The sequence below is a fragment of the Vigna umbellata genome, chromosome 2 (assembly GCF_029865625.1).
Source record: "Vigna umbellata cultivar VRB3 chromosome 2, Vumbellata_1.0, whole genome shotgun sequence".
NCBI classification, from domain to species: domain Eukaryota; kingdom Viridiplantae; phylum Streptophyta; class Magnoliopsida; order Fabales; family Fabaceae; genus Vigna; species Vigna umbellata.
In genome coordinates, this window is record NC_142166.1 from 53,312,149 (window position 1) to 53,322,874 (window position 10,726).

At 32.6% G+C, this 10,726-nt stretch overlaps 1 long non-coding RNA gene across 5 annotated transcripts; it reads left to right on the top strand.

The window, feature by feature from the left end:
- Positions 1-3,177: 3,177 nt before the first annotated feature.
- LOC124824683 (uncharacterized) lies at positions 3,178-6,645 on the top strand. Of its 5 annotated transcripts, none has more exons than XR_015784485.1 (6): positions 3,178-3,672; positions 4,269-4,346; positions 4,534-4,612; positions 4,762-4,983; positions 5,130-5,912; positions 6,158-6,645. It is a non-coding gene; the product is annotated as an uncharacterized LOC124824683 (long non-coding RNA). The 5 variants fall into 5 exon arrangements; XR_015784484.1 differs by having other exon boundaries at positions 3,182-3,672; positions 5,130-5,291; positions 5,732-6,645; XR_015784486.1 differs by having other exon boundaries at positions 3,182-3,672; positions 5,130-5,291.
- The last annotated feature ends 4,081 nt before the right edge of the window (positions 6,646-10,726 follow it).

Below are 10,726 nucleotides of genomic sequence, written 5' to 3' on the forward strand. Positions count from 1 at the left end.
AGTGGTGGGAGTTATATTCCTTTATAAGAATGTTGTTAATTCTTGTTAGGCACTCTCATAGGATGGTTGTTTTCACTGGAAATTATTTATCAGATTCATGGTACTACAGATATTATTCTTTTTAACTTAGATATTGTTAAATACTATAACTTTTACACTATATGTTTGAAAAAAAAAGTGTTGGCAGGAACCATTTATGTTGCACTTTTGTGATTAGGGGAATGATTTTCCAGCTATGCCTATGGTGGGTAGGTGCTACTTATAAGCAGCTAAAATCACTCCTTGAGGAACAATGAAAGCAAGAATTGTCAAAAAGGAGGCACTTTGTTTTTAGTGGTTTGAAAGTTGTAACGGTAACTTCAGTTATAAATTATTACACTTGTTCATTTTCTTTTACCTAATTTTATCTGGGGTACTGCTAGAAATTGGATGGAAATGATCAGAACTTTTAGACCATTACTTATTGAATCAAGTAAGGAAAAGGAGTTTGTATAAATGAAGCTGTTTACGTTCTTTTATTCATCACATGTGTTGGAGTTGTGAAAGCTGCAGAAATGGGAGTTCCTTGCAGCCCAAAGCTTCCATGCACAAGTTGCTGTAGTTTTGGACTGAAGGGAGCTCCTAATTCTTCACTTTTTCATATACTTTTTCTTTTCCTTTACCATATCAAAGCCTTCTCAAACTTCTTGTCATTAGATATTGGTGTTCCTTGAAAATTTGGCCAAGTAATGAAGGGAAAATCCAAGATAAAAGTACATTATCATTCTCCTTTCCTTTTTTCTCTTGTAACTTTTGCAATTTCTTTCTAAGGGGTCAAATTTATGGATTGATTAAGTTATTCACTTCATGTTCTTGTACCTTTATGCAGGTGGTGCCATGATTATGGTAAGGTCACCTTTATCATGTTGCTTTTGCTTTCAGTCTTCTTAGTTTTTCACTATACTTAACTTTGGTTATGTAACCTGAGTTAAGGTTCATTAAGAATGCTCAACTCATGATTCAAAACAACATCTTTCTTTGGAGCTGTATTGTTTTAATCACAACAGTCCTTGCTGTTCATTTCATTCCCTTGGTTTTCAAACACACAAGATCTGAACCTTAGAAAACAACATCAGGGACTTTTTGAAGAACTTGACTAATCTCTTTTTCCACATGTGATTCAATAAAACATCTAGCCATTTTCTGCCAGAATCAGTTCAGTGTCAAATTTTCCATTGCAGAACACTAAGCATTTCTTTCCACCTGAGATTCTAAAGGAAAACAGATCACTTATGCAGAGAAGCCAAGCTCCACAAAGATTTTGAGACAAAACTCAGTGTACTATAGTATAGACTATGAAAAAGTGTTCATTCATATGCAGTCCAGAACTCATGGTAGGTGAATACTTTCAAGTTGATTTCCTTAATTTCTTTCTCCTCCAAGTATATATAGTAACAAGGATTATAATATTATTATGTTTTGATTACTCTTACTTTCTAAAACTAAACTTGAACAGCTTGTCTTAAGATTATTCATCTGTTAAAAAGAACGACTTTCATTTTGGTATGAAGACATACTGATATATATAGTACATGGTTAATCTAGGAAAGCCTCTGCATTATGGCTCTTTTCTGCTTTTAATTTCGTTTCGTTTGTCATGTTTGACCTGTTTATCGGAATTATAGCCTCAATTTGAAAGATGAATAAGAGGTTTGTATTCATAAATTTTTCAGAATTCAGTTATTAAGGGTAGACTGTGTTACTGTGTCTTCTGCTGCTCCATGAGATCACTATGGTGATGGTTTTGGATATCAGAATTGTAGAGTGAAAAAAGAAGAGGAAATTTGATGATCTGATGAATGTACTGCATGTATGTCACAGTTTCAGATTGCATCATTGTACCACTTTAGCAGCAATTAGCAATTCATTCAGTTATGAAGACACATGATAGATGAATATGGTTGGAAAGAAATGTAGTTGTCCTTATTATAATGATATTGATATGACATCAAATCTCATGCAAAGATTTGTTTTACAAAATACAAAGAGAAAGAGAGATAATGTATATATATAGCAGACAGAAAATGTTCCAGCAAAAACTCAATCAACTCATCTTTCATACATTCATGGATTGAACTTATTCCGATGACCAAGAGTCTAACTTAAATTAATTTAATTAAAGATAAGAAACTTGAATTTAATTTTACAGTTTCATAACTTGAAATACAAAATCATGAATCTCAAATATACTAAACTAGATACAAATTTAATCCATAAGCTTATATAGTGTGAAAACTTGCATTTATGAGTAAAATGAGGATTTGAACACAATAACAGGAACAAAACAACACGAGATAATTATTGAACACAAGTTTAATCCATTAAATTATATAATTATGAAAGCATGCTTCAAAAAGAAGATGATGAACATAAGCATATAACAATACTTTAAGACGAGGAGAAAAATTTTGAATTTTAAAAGTCAAATTAAAATCAAAGAAATGTTCAATAATTGGCCTAAATTTGAGAGCATGTTACTTAGTCTAGGTCATGTTTTATATGATTCCTTTACACCTCCGTGAAAATCACTCCTTAACTTTTTTCTGTTTTAATTTTTCATTCATTTTTGGGTTAGGATTTATGATAAATTAGACTCCGTATCCTTTACTTATTTGTTTTTAAATAATGATAAGATAACATACATTTGTATTCATCAAATAAATATTATAAAAGAATAAATATTTATAATTTTAAAAAAATGATAATGTCAAATAAAAATAAATAATTTGTGTATTAAAGTATAATTTATTTTGTCTTTTAATGTTCAAACTCCAATATCATGCCTATTAGACAAAAATACAAAATTACTATTTATACCTATTTAGACATGAAAGAAAACAAAAGCAAATTTCTAATTTTAAAAACTGATAATAAAAATAAACTATTCTACCAGCACTTATTCCACTAGTGAAAAATATACATTTTTTATACCTTTTAAAATTTATCAGCTATAAAAAGTGGTGTGGTGGCAATTTTGTAAATATAAAAAACTTTTTTACACGGGTTATAATAAAAATAGGTATAAAAAGTAGTATGGTGGCATTATAGTAAAAAAAATACAAATATTTTATACCGATTATGATTCAAATAGGTATAATTTTTTTTTATTTTATCCCTCTTAACCTAATAGCCGGTGTAGATTAATATTTTCTCTTTTGAATTATGCAATTTCTTTCTCCTTCTCATTCTTAGTCCTTCGTTCTCCTCTCTTATCCTTCCTTTCAGTGTCCATTGTAGCCACCTAGCCTAGATCCGCAACATCTCCTGCGTCCACGACGGTGACCTCAACCCTAGCCTAGCTCCTCTCTTACCTCAGCCAACTAACAGTGGCGGTGAATTCGAAAACGAAGAAGAAAGAACTCTTGTCTCGGTGTGCAGCGCCGAATCCATGGCAAGGCTGACGGAGATGGCGACGTTCTGAGTCCCGTTCTGTACCGCAAAGTTGCGCGGATTTGTGAAGTTCCACAACCTCGCTAAGATTTCGCGGCCAAACAAGAATAATAAGAGGAAGGAGGGAATGGAAGTGGAAGACGGTAGGCCGTGGGGCATAACGATTTCCGTGGTTGAGGTACAAAGACCAGTGGAACAAAGACGAACAACTAACAGCCACGACAACAGATGTTCTCTCTGGAGGTACAAAAAATGTTCCTATTTTGCTCTTAGACTCTAATTTGGACTGCAATTGTGTTAGTTATATGGGTAAGTTGTCTTTGTTTGTGTGCTAAACCAAGAAGCTGAACATAGAAATGAAAATTCTCGTGGAGAATTGAAAGAGATAAAGTCACGAAAATTTTGAGTCTATTACAGGTGTTTGAGATTATAGAGGATTATTTTAGGGTTTTATATGTTAGATTTTGAGTCTATTACAGGTGTTTAACTTTTCATGTGCTATATTATTTTTAATGATTTTGTTGACTCCAGTCTTTGAGGTTGACTTTAAGCCTCTAAAAGTTTTTTTGTTGAGAAAGAAAGCATGTATTTTACATCAATATTTCCAATATGGTAAATGTTTTCTTTCCAATCATGAAATTCACACTGCTTGTTAGAATTATAGTCGACAATGTACATATACATGTACCAAAGAATCATGGAGTGTTTGTGGTATGATGATATGGGGATTCTTTTTTCTTACATGTATTGGGTTAGGGATCACTTATAACACAAATCTGCATCAATTTTAAAGTACCAAAGCTTATCAATTTTAAGCTGACTATTGACTTTTCTTCTAGGATATTACTTCTAGCTCTTTTGATTGCAGAATTGACTTTCTTATGGAGATCTCATCTATCAGAGAATTAGCTGATATGGTAAGAATTATGAATATCTCTTGTAAATAATGATATTTGAATCTAGGGTAACTTTTTGAGTATGAGAAACAGAGCCAAGTGTATGTAACACACGTCCAGTACTTATTTTTGCTTCTTGCTTCTGATTGATCTATATTGGATAGTCTATAATACTATGGCTCAATCTTCAGACATGATGCCCTTGCAGATGAATTAGCCATGCTGAAGCAAGTAAATGAGTTTGCTGCAAAGGGTCTCAGTCCTCCAAGAAAGAATGGATTTGCCAGGTACTATTTCTTTTGAAAACAAGTTAATTTAATTTGTCAAGTCTTCCTCTTAAGTTCTCAAAAATATTTGATCTTTGAGGTACTGATGCATAGAAGATATGATGGATAACATATGTTTTCCTGGCTGCTTTTAAAATTGTATTTCCCAGGGCATCCTCCATGTCACCAAATGCAAGAATGACCAGAATAGCTTCACTTGAGAACATGCTGAGTATATAATCTAATTCACTTGTTGCAATACCTTCTAAACTTTCTGAGGCAGAAGAACGAGAAAGAGCCATCTCTAATCGTGGACGCTGGAATCAATTGCGTTCATTGGGAGAAGCGAAGAATTTGCTTCAATATATGTTTAATTCTGCTGCACATGCTAGGTCCTTTGACCTATACCTTTTCTCTCTATAATTAATTATATTTTTTTCTTCAATTCTCTATAAATAAGATAACTAAACAATTTTCTAATTGAACAAAGCACAATTGTGATATTGTATACTGTTATGAATTTGTGTGTTGACAATAGGTGCCAACTCTGGGAGAAGGACATGGAGTTAAGGGAATGAAAGATCAAATAAAAGAACTTGTTGGTCTCTTACACCAAAGTGAGATGAAGAGAAAAGAAGTTGAGAAGGAACTAAAAGTGAGAGAACAAGCTAATGGAAGCACACTGGCTACACCACCTTCCGTAAGAATATTGTTACTGAGTTATCTGCTAATTACATTTACTAAAAACTTTAATTAATAAGATTGGAATTCAACTTACTTCCTCATAAGGTAATTTCTTCTTTTTGATGGACGTATTCAGCGCGTCAATTTTGTTATATTTGGTATAGCTAGTTATAGATTCCAAGTACCATAGTTAAAGATTCCAAAGTAAAAAGTTTGTTCTAATTATTTAGTTAAAAGTTTTGAAATTTTGATAGGAAATTTTATTTGGTCCAGAGGGATATTGAAAAAGGAAAATTAATTACTGCATTAAGCTTTAATAAAACTCATGGATTTTATTAAAGTTTTAGAGAAAATCTCTACAGGGAAAATTTATTCATGTAATAATAATAGATCATATATTCTAACTGTTATTTTGTTCCCCTTGACGTGCTCATGAATTTCTTGGCTTTCATGTAGGTTATGCAGAGAATGATATACGTGCTGAATTTTTGTATGATTATAGAAGGAAAGAGTTAGGCTTTGCTATATATTAGGTGATATGTTTTAGGATCAGTCCTATTCATGTGGCTCAGTATTTTTCGAACCACAAGAATTATCTTAGACACATGCATTGGAAATAATAGAGCACTAGGTGCAGGTAAATTAATGGTGACCATTCTTTTTTAAATTTGTCTTCAGTTAAAACTTCTTGCAAACCACTGTCAAACCTGTGGTCTCAAAAAATTGTATTGTCCAATATTCTTTAAACGAATACATAACTGACCTTTCAACTTTTCATTTTGCTATATTTTGTGCTAATTATTAGTTATATATAATTCGAACATTATTATCCAAAAAAGTTTAGTATGGTATTGATCTAACATCCATCGTTTCTTTCAACAGAGTAATATAATTGGTTGTTGAAGTAATGTATATGCCTGCCAGTCTTCAATAATGTTGTCCAAATCTTGGAAATTTTGCCATAATTTTTCACATATGGATGATCTTGGAGGTATGTTGCAATGTAATGTTTGGACAAAGGTACCCAAATAATGAAAAACGAAGATGTCGCTTGCTTGAAGACAATCGTAGATTCTGGACAGACAAACTATCTTGGAAAATAGTCTGTTCATACTAACAGTACAAGTACAAGACACAAAAGAAAGACTTTTTTGTCAAGTCTTGGGAAGCTTATTGTGTATGTTATTCTTTATTGCAAGTTCTTACGGTCCTATGGTGTTTAAGAAAATTGATTTTTGTATATAGGTTCTATGTTGTAGCATTTTTCACATAACAGGAGGAAATTCCTGTGTAGTTTTTTAGTTCTCTAGTACTGGACGTGTGTTATTTTATTATTTAGTAGTTTATGATATGTTTTCTTAGTTATTTAATTGATCATGGTCACTGTTACTTTATAATTTTATATTATTTTGATAATATTTGTAGAAAACGTATATTATTTGTCTTGGAAGTACATAGTATCAATCTTATTTAATAGTTCTTTACAAGTTTCAATGTACATGTAACAGGATGTTCACGAGGAGTAGGCGATATTTTTTTTAACATTTTGTAGATGGTTAGATGTATTTAATATTATATTTTGAGTTTAGGAACTATTTTTTTGTGTAACTAGGTTAGGTAAAAATATTTAGGAACTTTGTTAGGTAAATATAACATTGAGTTTAGGAACTATTTTGATGTGTTAATAATAGAAAATATATTGATTATATTTTGAGTTTAGGAACTATTTAATATTACATTTTGAGTTTAGGAACTATTTTTTGTGCAATTATGTTAGGTAAAATTATTTAGAAACTTTGTTAGGTAAATATAATATTGAGTTTATAAACAATTTAGATGTGTTAATAATAGAAAATATATTGATTATTTTGCTCGTTATAGATTATTTAGACTATATTTTGGGATTGATATGGATAGTAGCACATGCAAATCTACATTTTAAAAGAACTCACTTTTTACACTGGTTATGACTCTAATAGGTATTAAAAAAGTTTCATTTTTTATACCTATTTTAATTTTGACAGGTATAAAAGTAAGTCTATTTATGTGAGATTTTCCATACCTGTTCTACGAACATTAGGTGTAAAACCATTCTTTTATACCTACTCTTGGATCGGTATAGAAAAACAAATACTTCTATACCCCCTACTTTTATACCCGCTCAAAAACAGGTATAAAAAGTCATTTTTAACAAGTATAAAAAACGTTTTTTGGCATAGTGTTCATTTAAAACTATTCCATACTCCTTATATACAAAGATAAACACCCTTTCTATTTACTTATATAATGATGTAATGATGTAGCGGTTAACAACTAAAGTAAGAAAATCGTTCTCAAGTATATTATCTTTCTTTCTTTTCTTTATGTTCTTTCACCTTTATGTTTTCTCCTTAAAGCATAATTATAGAAGATAAAAAAAATAAACTACTATCACATCCAAAAGGTACATAAAAGCTAAATCTACGAGAATTTACAGGAAGCATGTCATGCTTCTTAAGTTTAAGTCTAACTAATGAATGTATACAAGAAAAAGAAACTAAGGTCATTTAAAAATCATAAGAAACATGACAAAAGACAATAGCTTTTTTACTCATGAAATTAATTATTTGTTTTCTTTATTGCGTATTCATGATCTCATAAAAATTAGGAGTTACTTTCTTTTTATTGCATTTCTTTTGGATTTTAATTCTAGTTTATTACTTGTAATTCAACCTGGATCGACATGTGTTTAATGAAGGACCAAATGCATTTGATTCTCAACCAATAATGAAAATAAAGCACACTTAAATAATCGGGTGTACCTTGGAGAGCAAGGAAAGTACGAAATCACATGTTTCATACCTCACATTCTCTATAAGGTTGGGTTAAAAATTCTAATTGTAAAATCTAATCCATAATAATTCAAATTTATATTAATTAGATTTATGTATTTGAATTGTAATTACAATTCACTTAATTAGACTTAGAATGAATATTTTTTAGATTTTGAAAATCCAAAATTAAATTGTGTTTAAATTAAGCCAAAACGATTAAGAACTACATCAAGTAAAGTCGAGATAGATCCAAGGTTGAATAGAGTCAATCTAACCACTGATTGAGCCAATTTGACCACCGATTGAGCCAAGCTGATCTAAGATGAAGGTTGAGCCAAATCGGTCTAAGTAAAGTCAAGTTTTCCTAAGTTGAAGAATAAGATAAGTAGGTGTAGGTAGAAGGTCAACGAAGTTAAAAGGTCAAGCCAAAAAAATTGAGTTGACTTGACTTGACTCAAAAGTCAAGTAAAGTTATCTTGGATCGTAAGTCAAGTTGAGTCGGGCCTTACTCAAAGTTGAGATTAGTCAACCTGGGTCGAGAAATCTAAATGAATTCACTTAGGTCAAAGGTTGAGCCGAGTTGGCCTCGAGCGAATGTTTAGGCGAGTCGGTCCAAATCGAAGATCAACCTAATTTAGCCTAAGCCGAAGTTTAACCTGAGTCAACCTAAGCTGAAGGTTGAGTTGAGTCAGTTCACGTTAGAGGTCGGCCAAGTTAGCCCTTGCCAAAGGTCAAGACAATCAACCTAGGCCGAAGGTTGAACATGGTCAACTCGTGCTAAAAAATCAAATTGAGTTGGCTCGATAGGAAGGTTAGGACGAGTTGGTCATCGCTTAAGATTAAGGCAAGTTGGTCCAAACAAACGTTGAATCTAGTTTTCTTGGGTCAAGGAGTGGATTTGAGTTGGCCCAATATAATTTTTGAGAGGAGTAAGCCTAAGCTAAAGAATCGAGCCACATAAGCCCAAGTTGATGGTCAAGTTGAGTTGACATTAACCAAAGGTCAAACCGAGTTGACTCGGTATAAAGGTTGTGATGAGTCGACCATATCAAAGAATCAAAACGAATTGGTATTGACTAAAGGTTGAACTAAGTCACTCCGATCAAAGATCGAGTTGAGTCGACCTGACCAAACATCGAACTAAGTCACCCCGATTGAAGGTTGAGTCATGTCAGCCCCAACCAAAGGTCGAGCCAAATCATCATAAGGAGGAGGTTGAGTCGAGCCCTCTGAGGTCAAAGGCATTAACTGAAGACCGAGTGAAGTCACCCTAATCAAAGGTCGGATTGAGTCAGCCCCAGCCGGAGGTCAAACCGAGTTATCCCTAGTAAGAGTTCATGTCAAGTCGTCATGGGTTGTAGATCAAGGCGAGTCAGCCCAAGTCAGTGCTCAAGATGAGTCGACCTAAGTTGGAGGTCAAGATGGGTTGACCTTGACCAAAGGTCAAGACGAATTGGCCAATGCCAAAGATTGAAACGAGTCAACCTTAGACAAAGGCCGAGATGAGTCGGTCTCGATCAGAGGTCAAAGCGAGTCGGTCCTGGTTGAAGATCAAGACCAGTCAGTTTGATTCGAAGGTGAAGGTGAGTTGGCTCGAGCCAAAAGGTCAAACTGGGTCATCTTGAGACCAAGGTCTAACTGAGTCCTTCCAATCGAGCTCAAACTCAAGTGGAGCTGAGTTGACACGGTCTAGGTCAAGTCAAGTTAGTCTAGACCGAGGTTTATTCAAGTCACCTTTGGCTATTGTTGAGGTGAGGTGTCCCAAACCCAAGTCAAGTTTGAGTAAACCAAACTCAAGTTGACACAAGTCGATCTAGGTTCAGGTCCAACTTAGTTGGTCTGGTTCATGTTTAATGGATCTAGTGCTCAAGTATGTTAGATCGATCTCATTGGATGTAATCTAATTAACAAAGTAGATTTAATCTAGATTTAATCTAATTTAAGTTGGGTTGAGAAAATCTAAATATAGTTGATCTAGTTAAAATGGATATGAATTATTTTTTCAATATATTTTATGGGATGTAGATTAGAATGACCAGAATTTTTAAAATCTATTTCATGACCACCTTTAAGGTAAACGAATATAAACATCAAATCATAAGTATTTTGCCTTGAGGTGCATCTCATTTGTGGTTCTTCTTAAATTTTACATTTGAATTTGGGTTTTGAATGTCTCTCGTTTTGTATTAAACATTGTATTAAAACCTTAGTTGTAAAATGCCACACTGAGTCATTGTTTTACCCTTTCAAATGAAATGAATTTCTTAAGTAAACTATGAGAACTTTTATCTTGTAGGTGCGGTTCTTTTTTTCTCAATCATATCTTGAAGTTCTTAAAAAAAATCTAGTTAGTCTTCATCTCACTTGTCTTTATTTATTCTCTACTTCTAATCTTATTCCATATTTTTTCATTTCTTTTGTTTCAAGTTTTGACACTAGGATATGTCATTGAATTTGTTTTAAGTGTAAGGTCAAACGTTCACTTAAATTTCTTTTTTAATATTCATACGCTGATTACGTACTCTCCATTTTAAGGTAATATGTTCGCCAACCAACTAGAGATACCTATTATAAGTGCTCTGATACTAAAGTTTGATCTTTTAAAGTAGTTAATGCTAATAAAAGCGTAATTAATGTC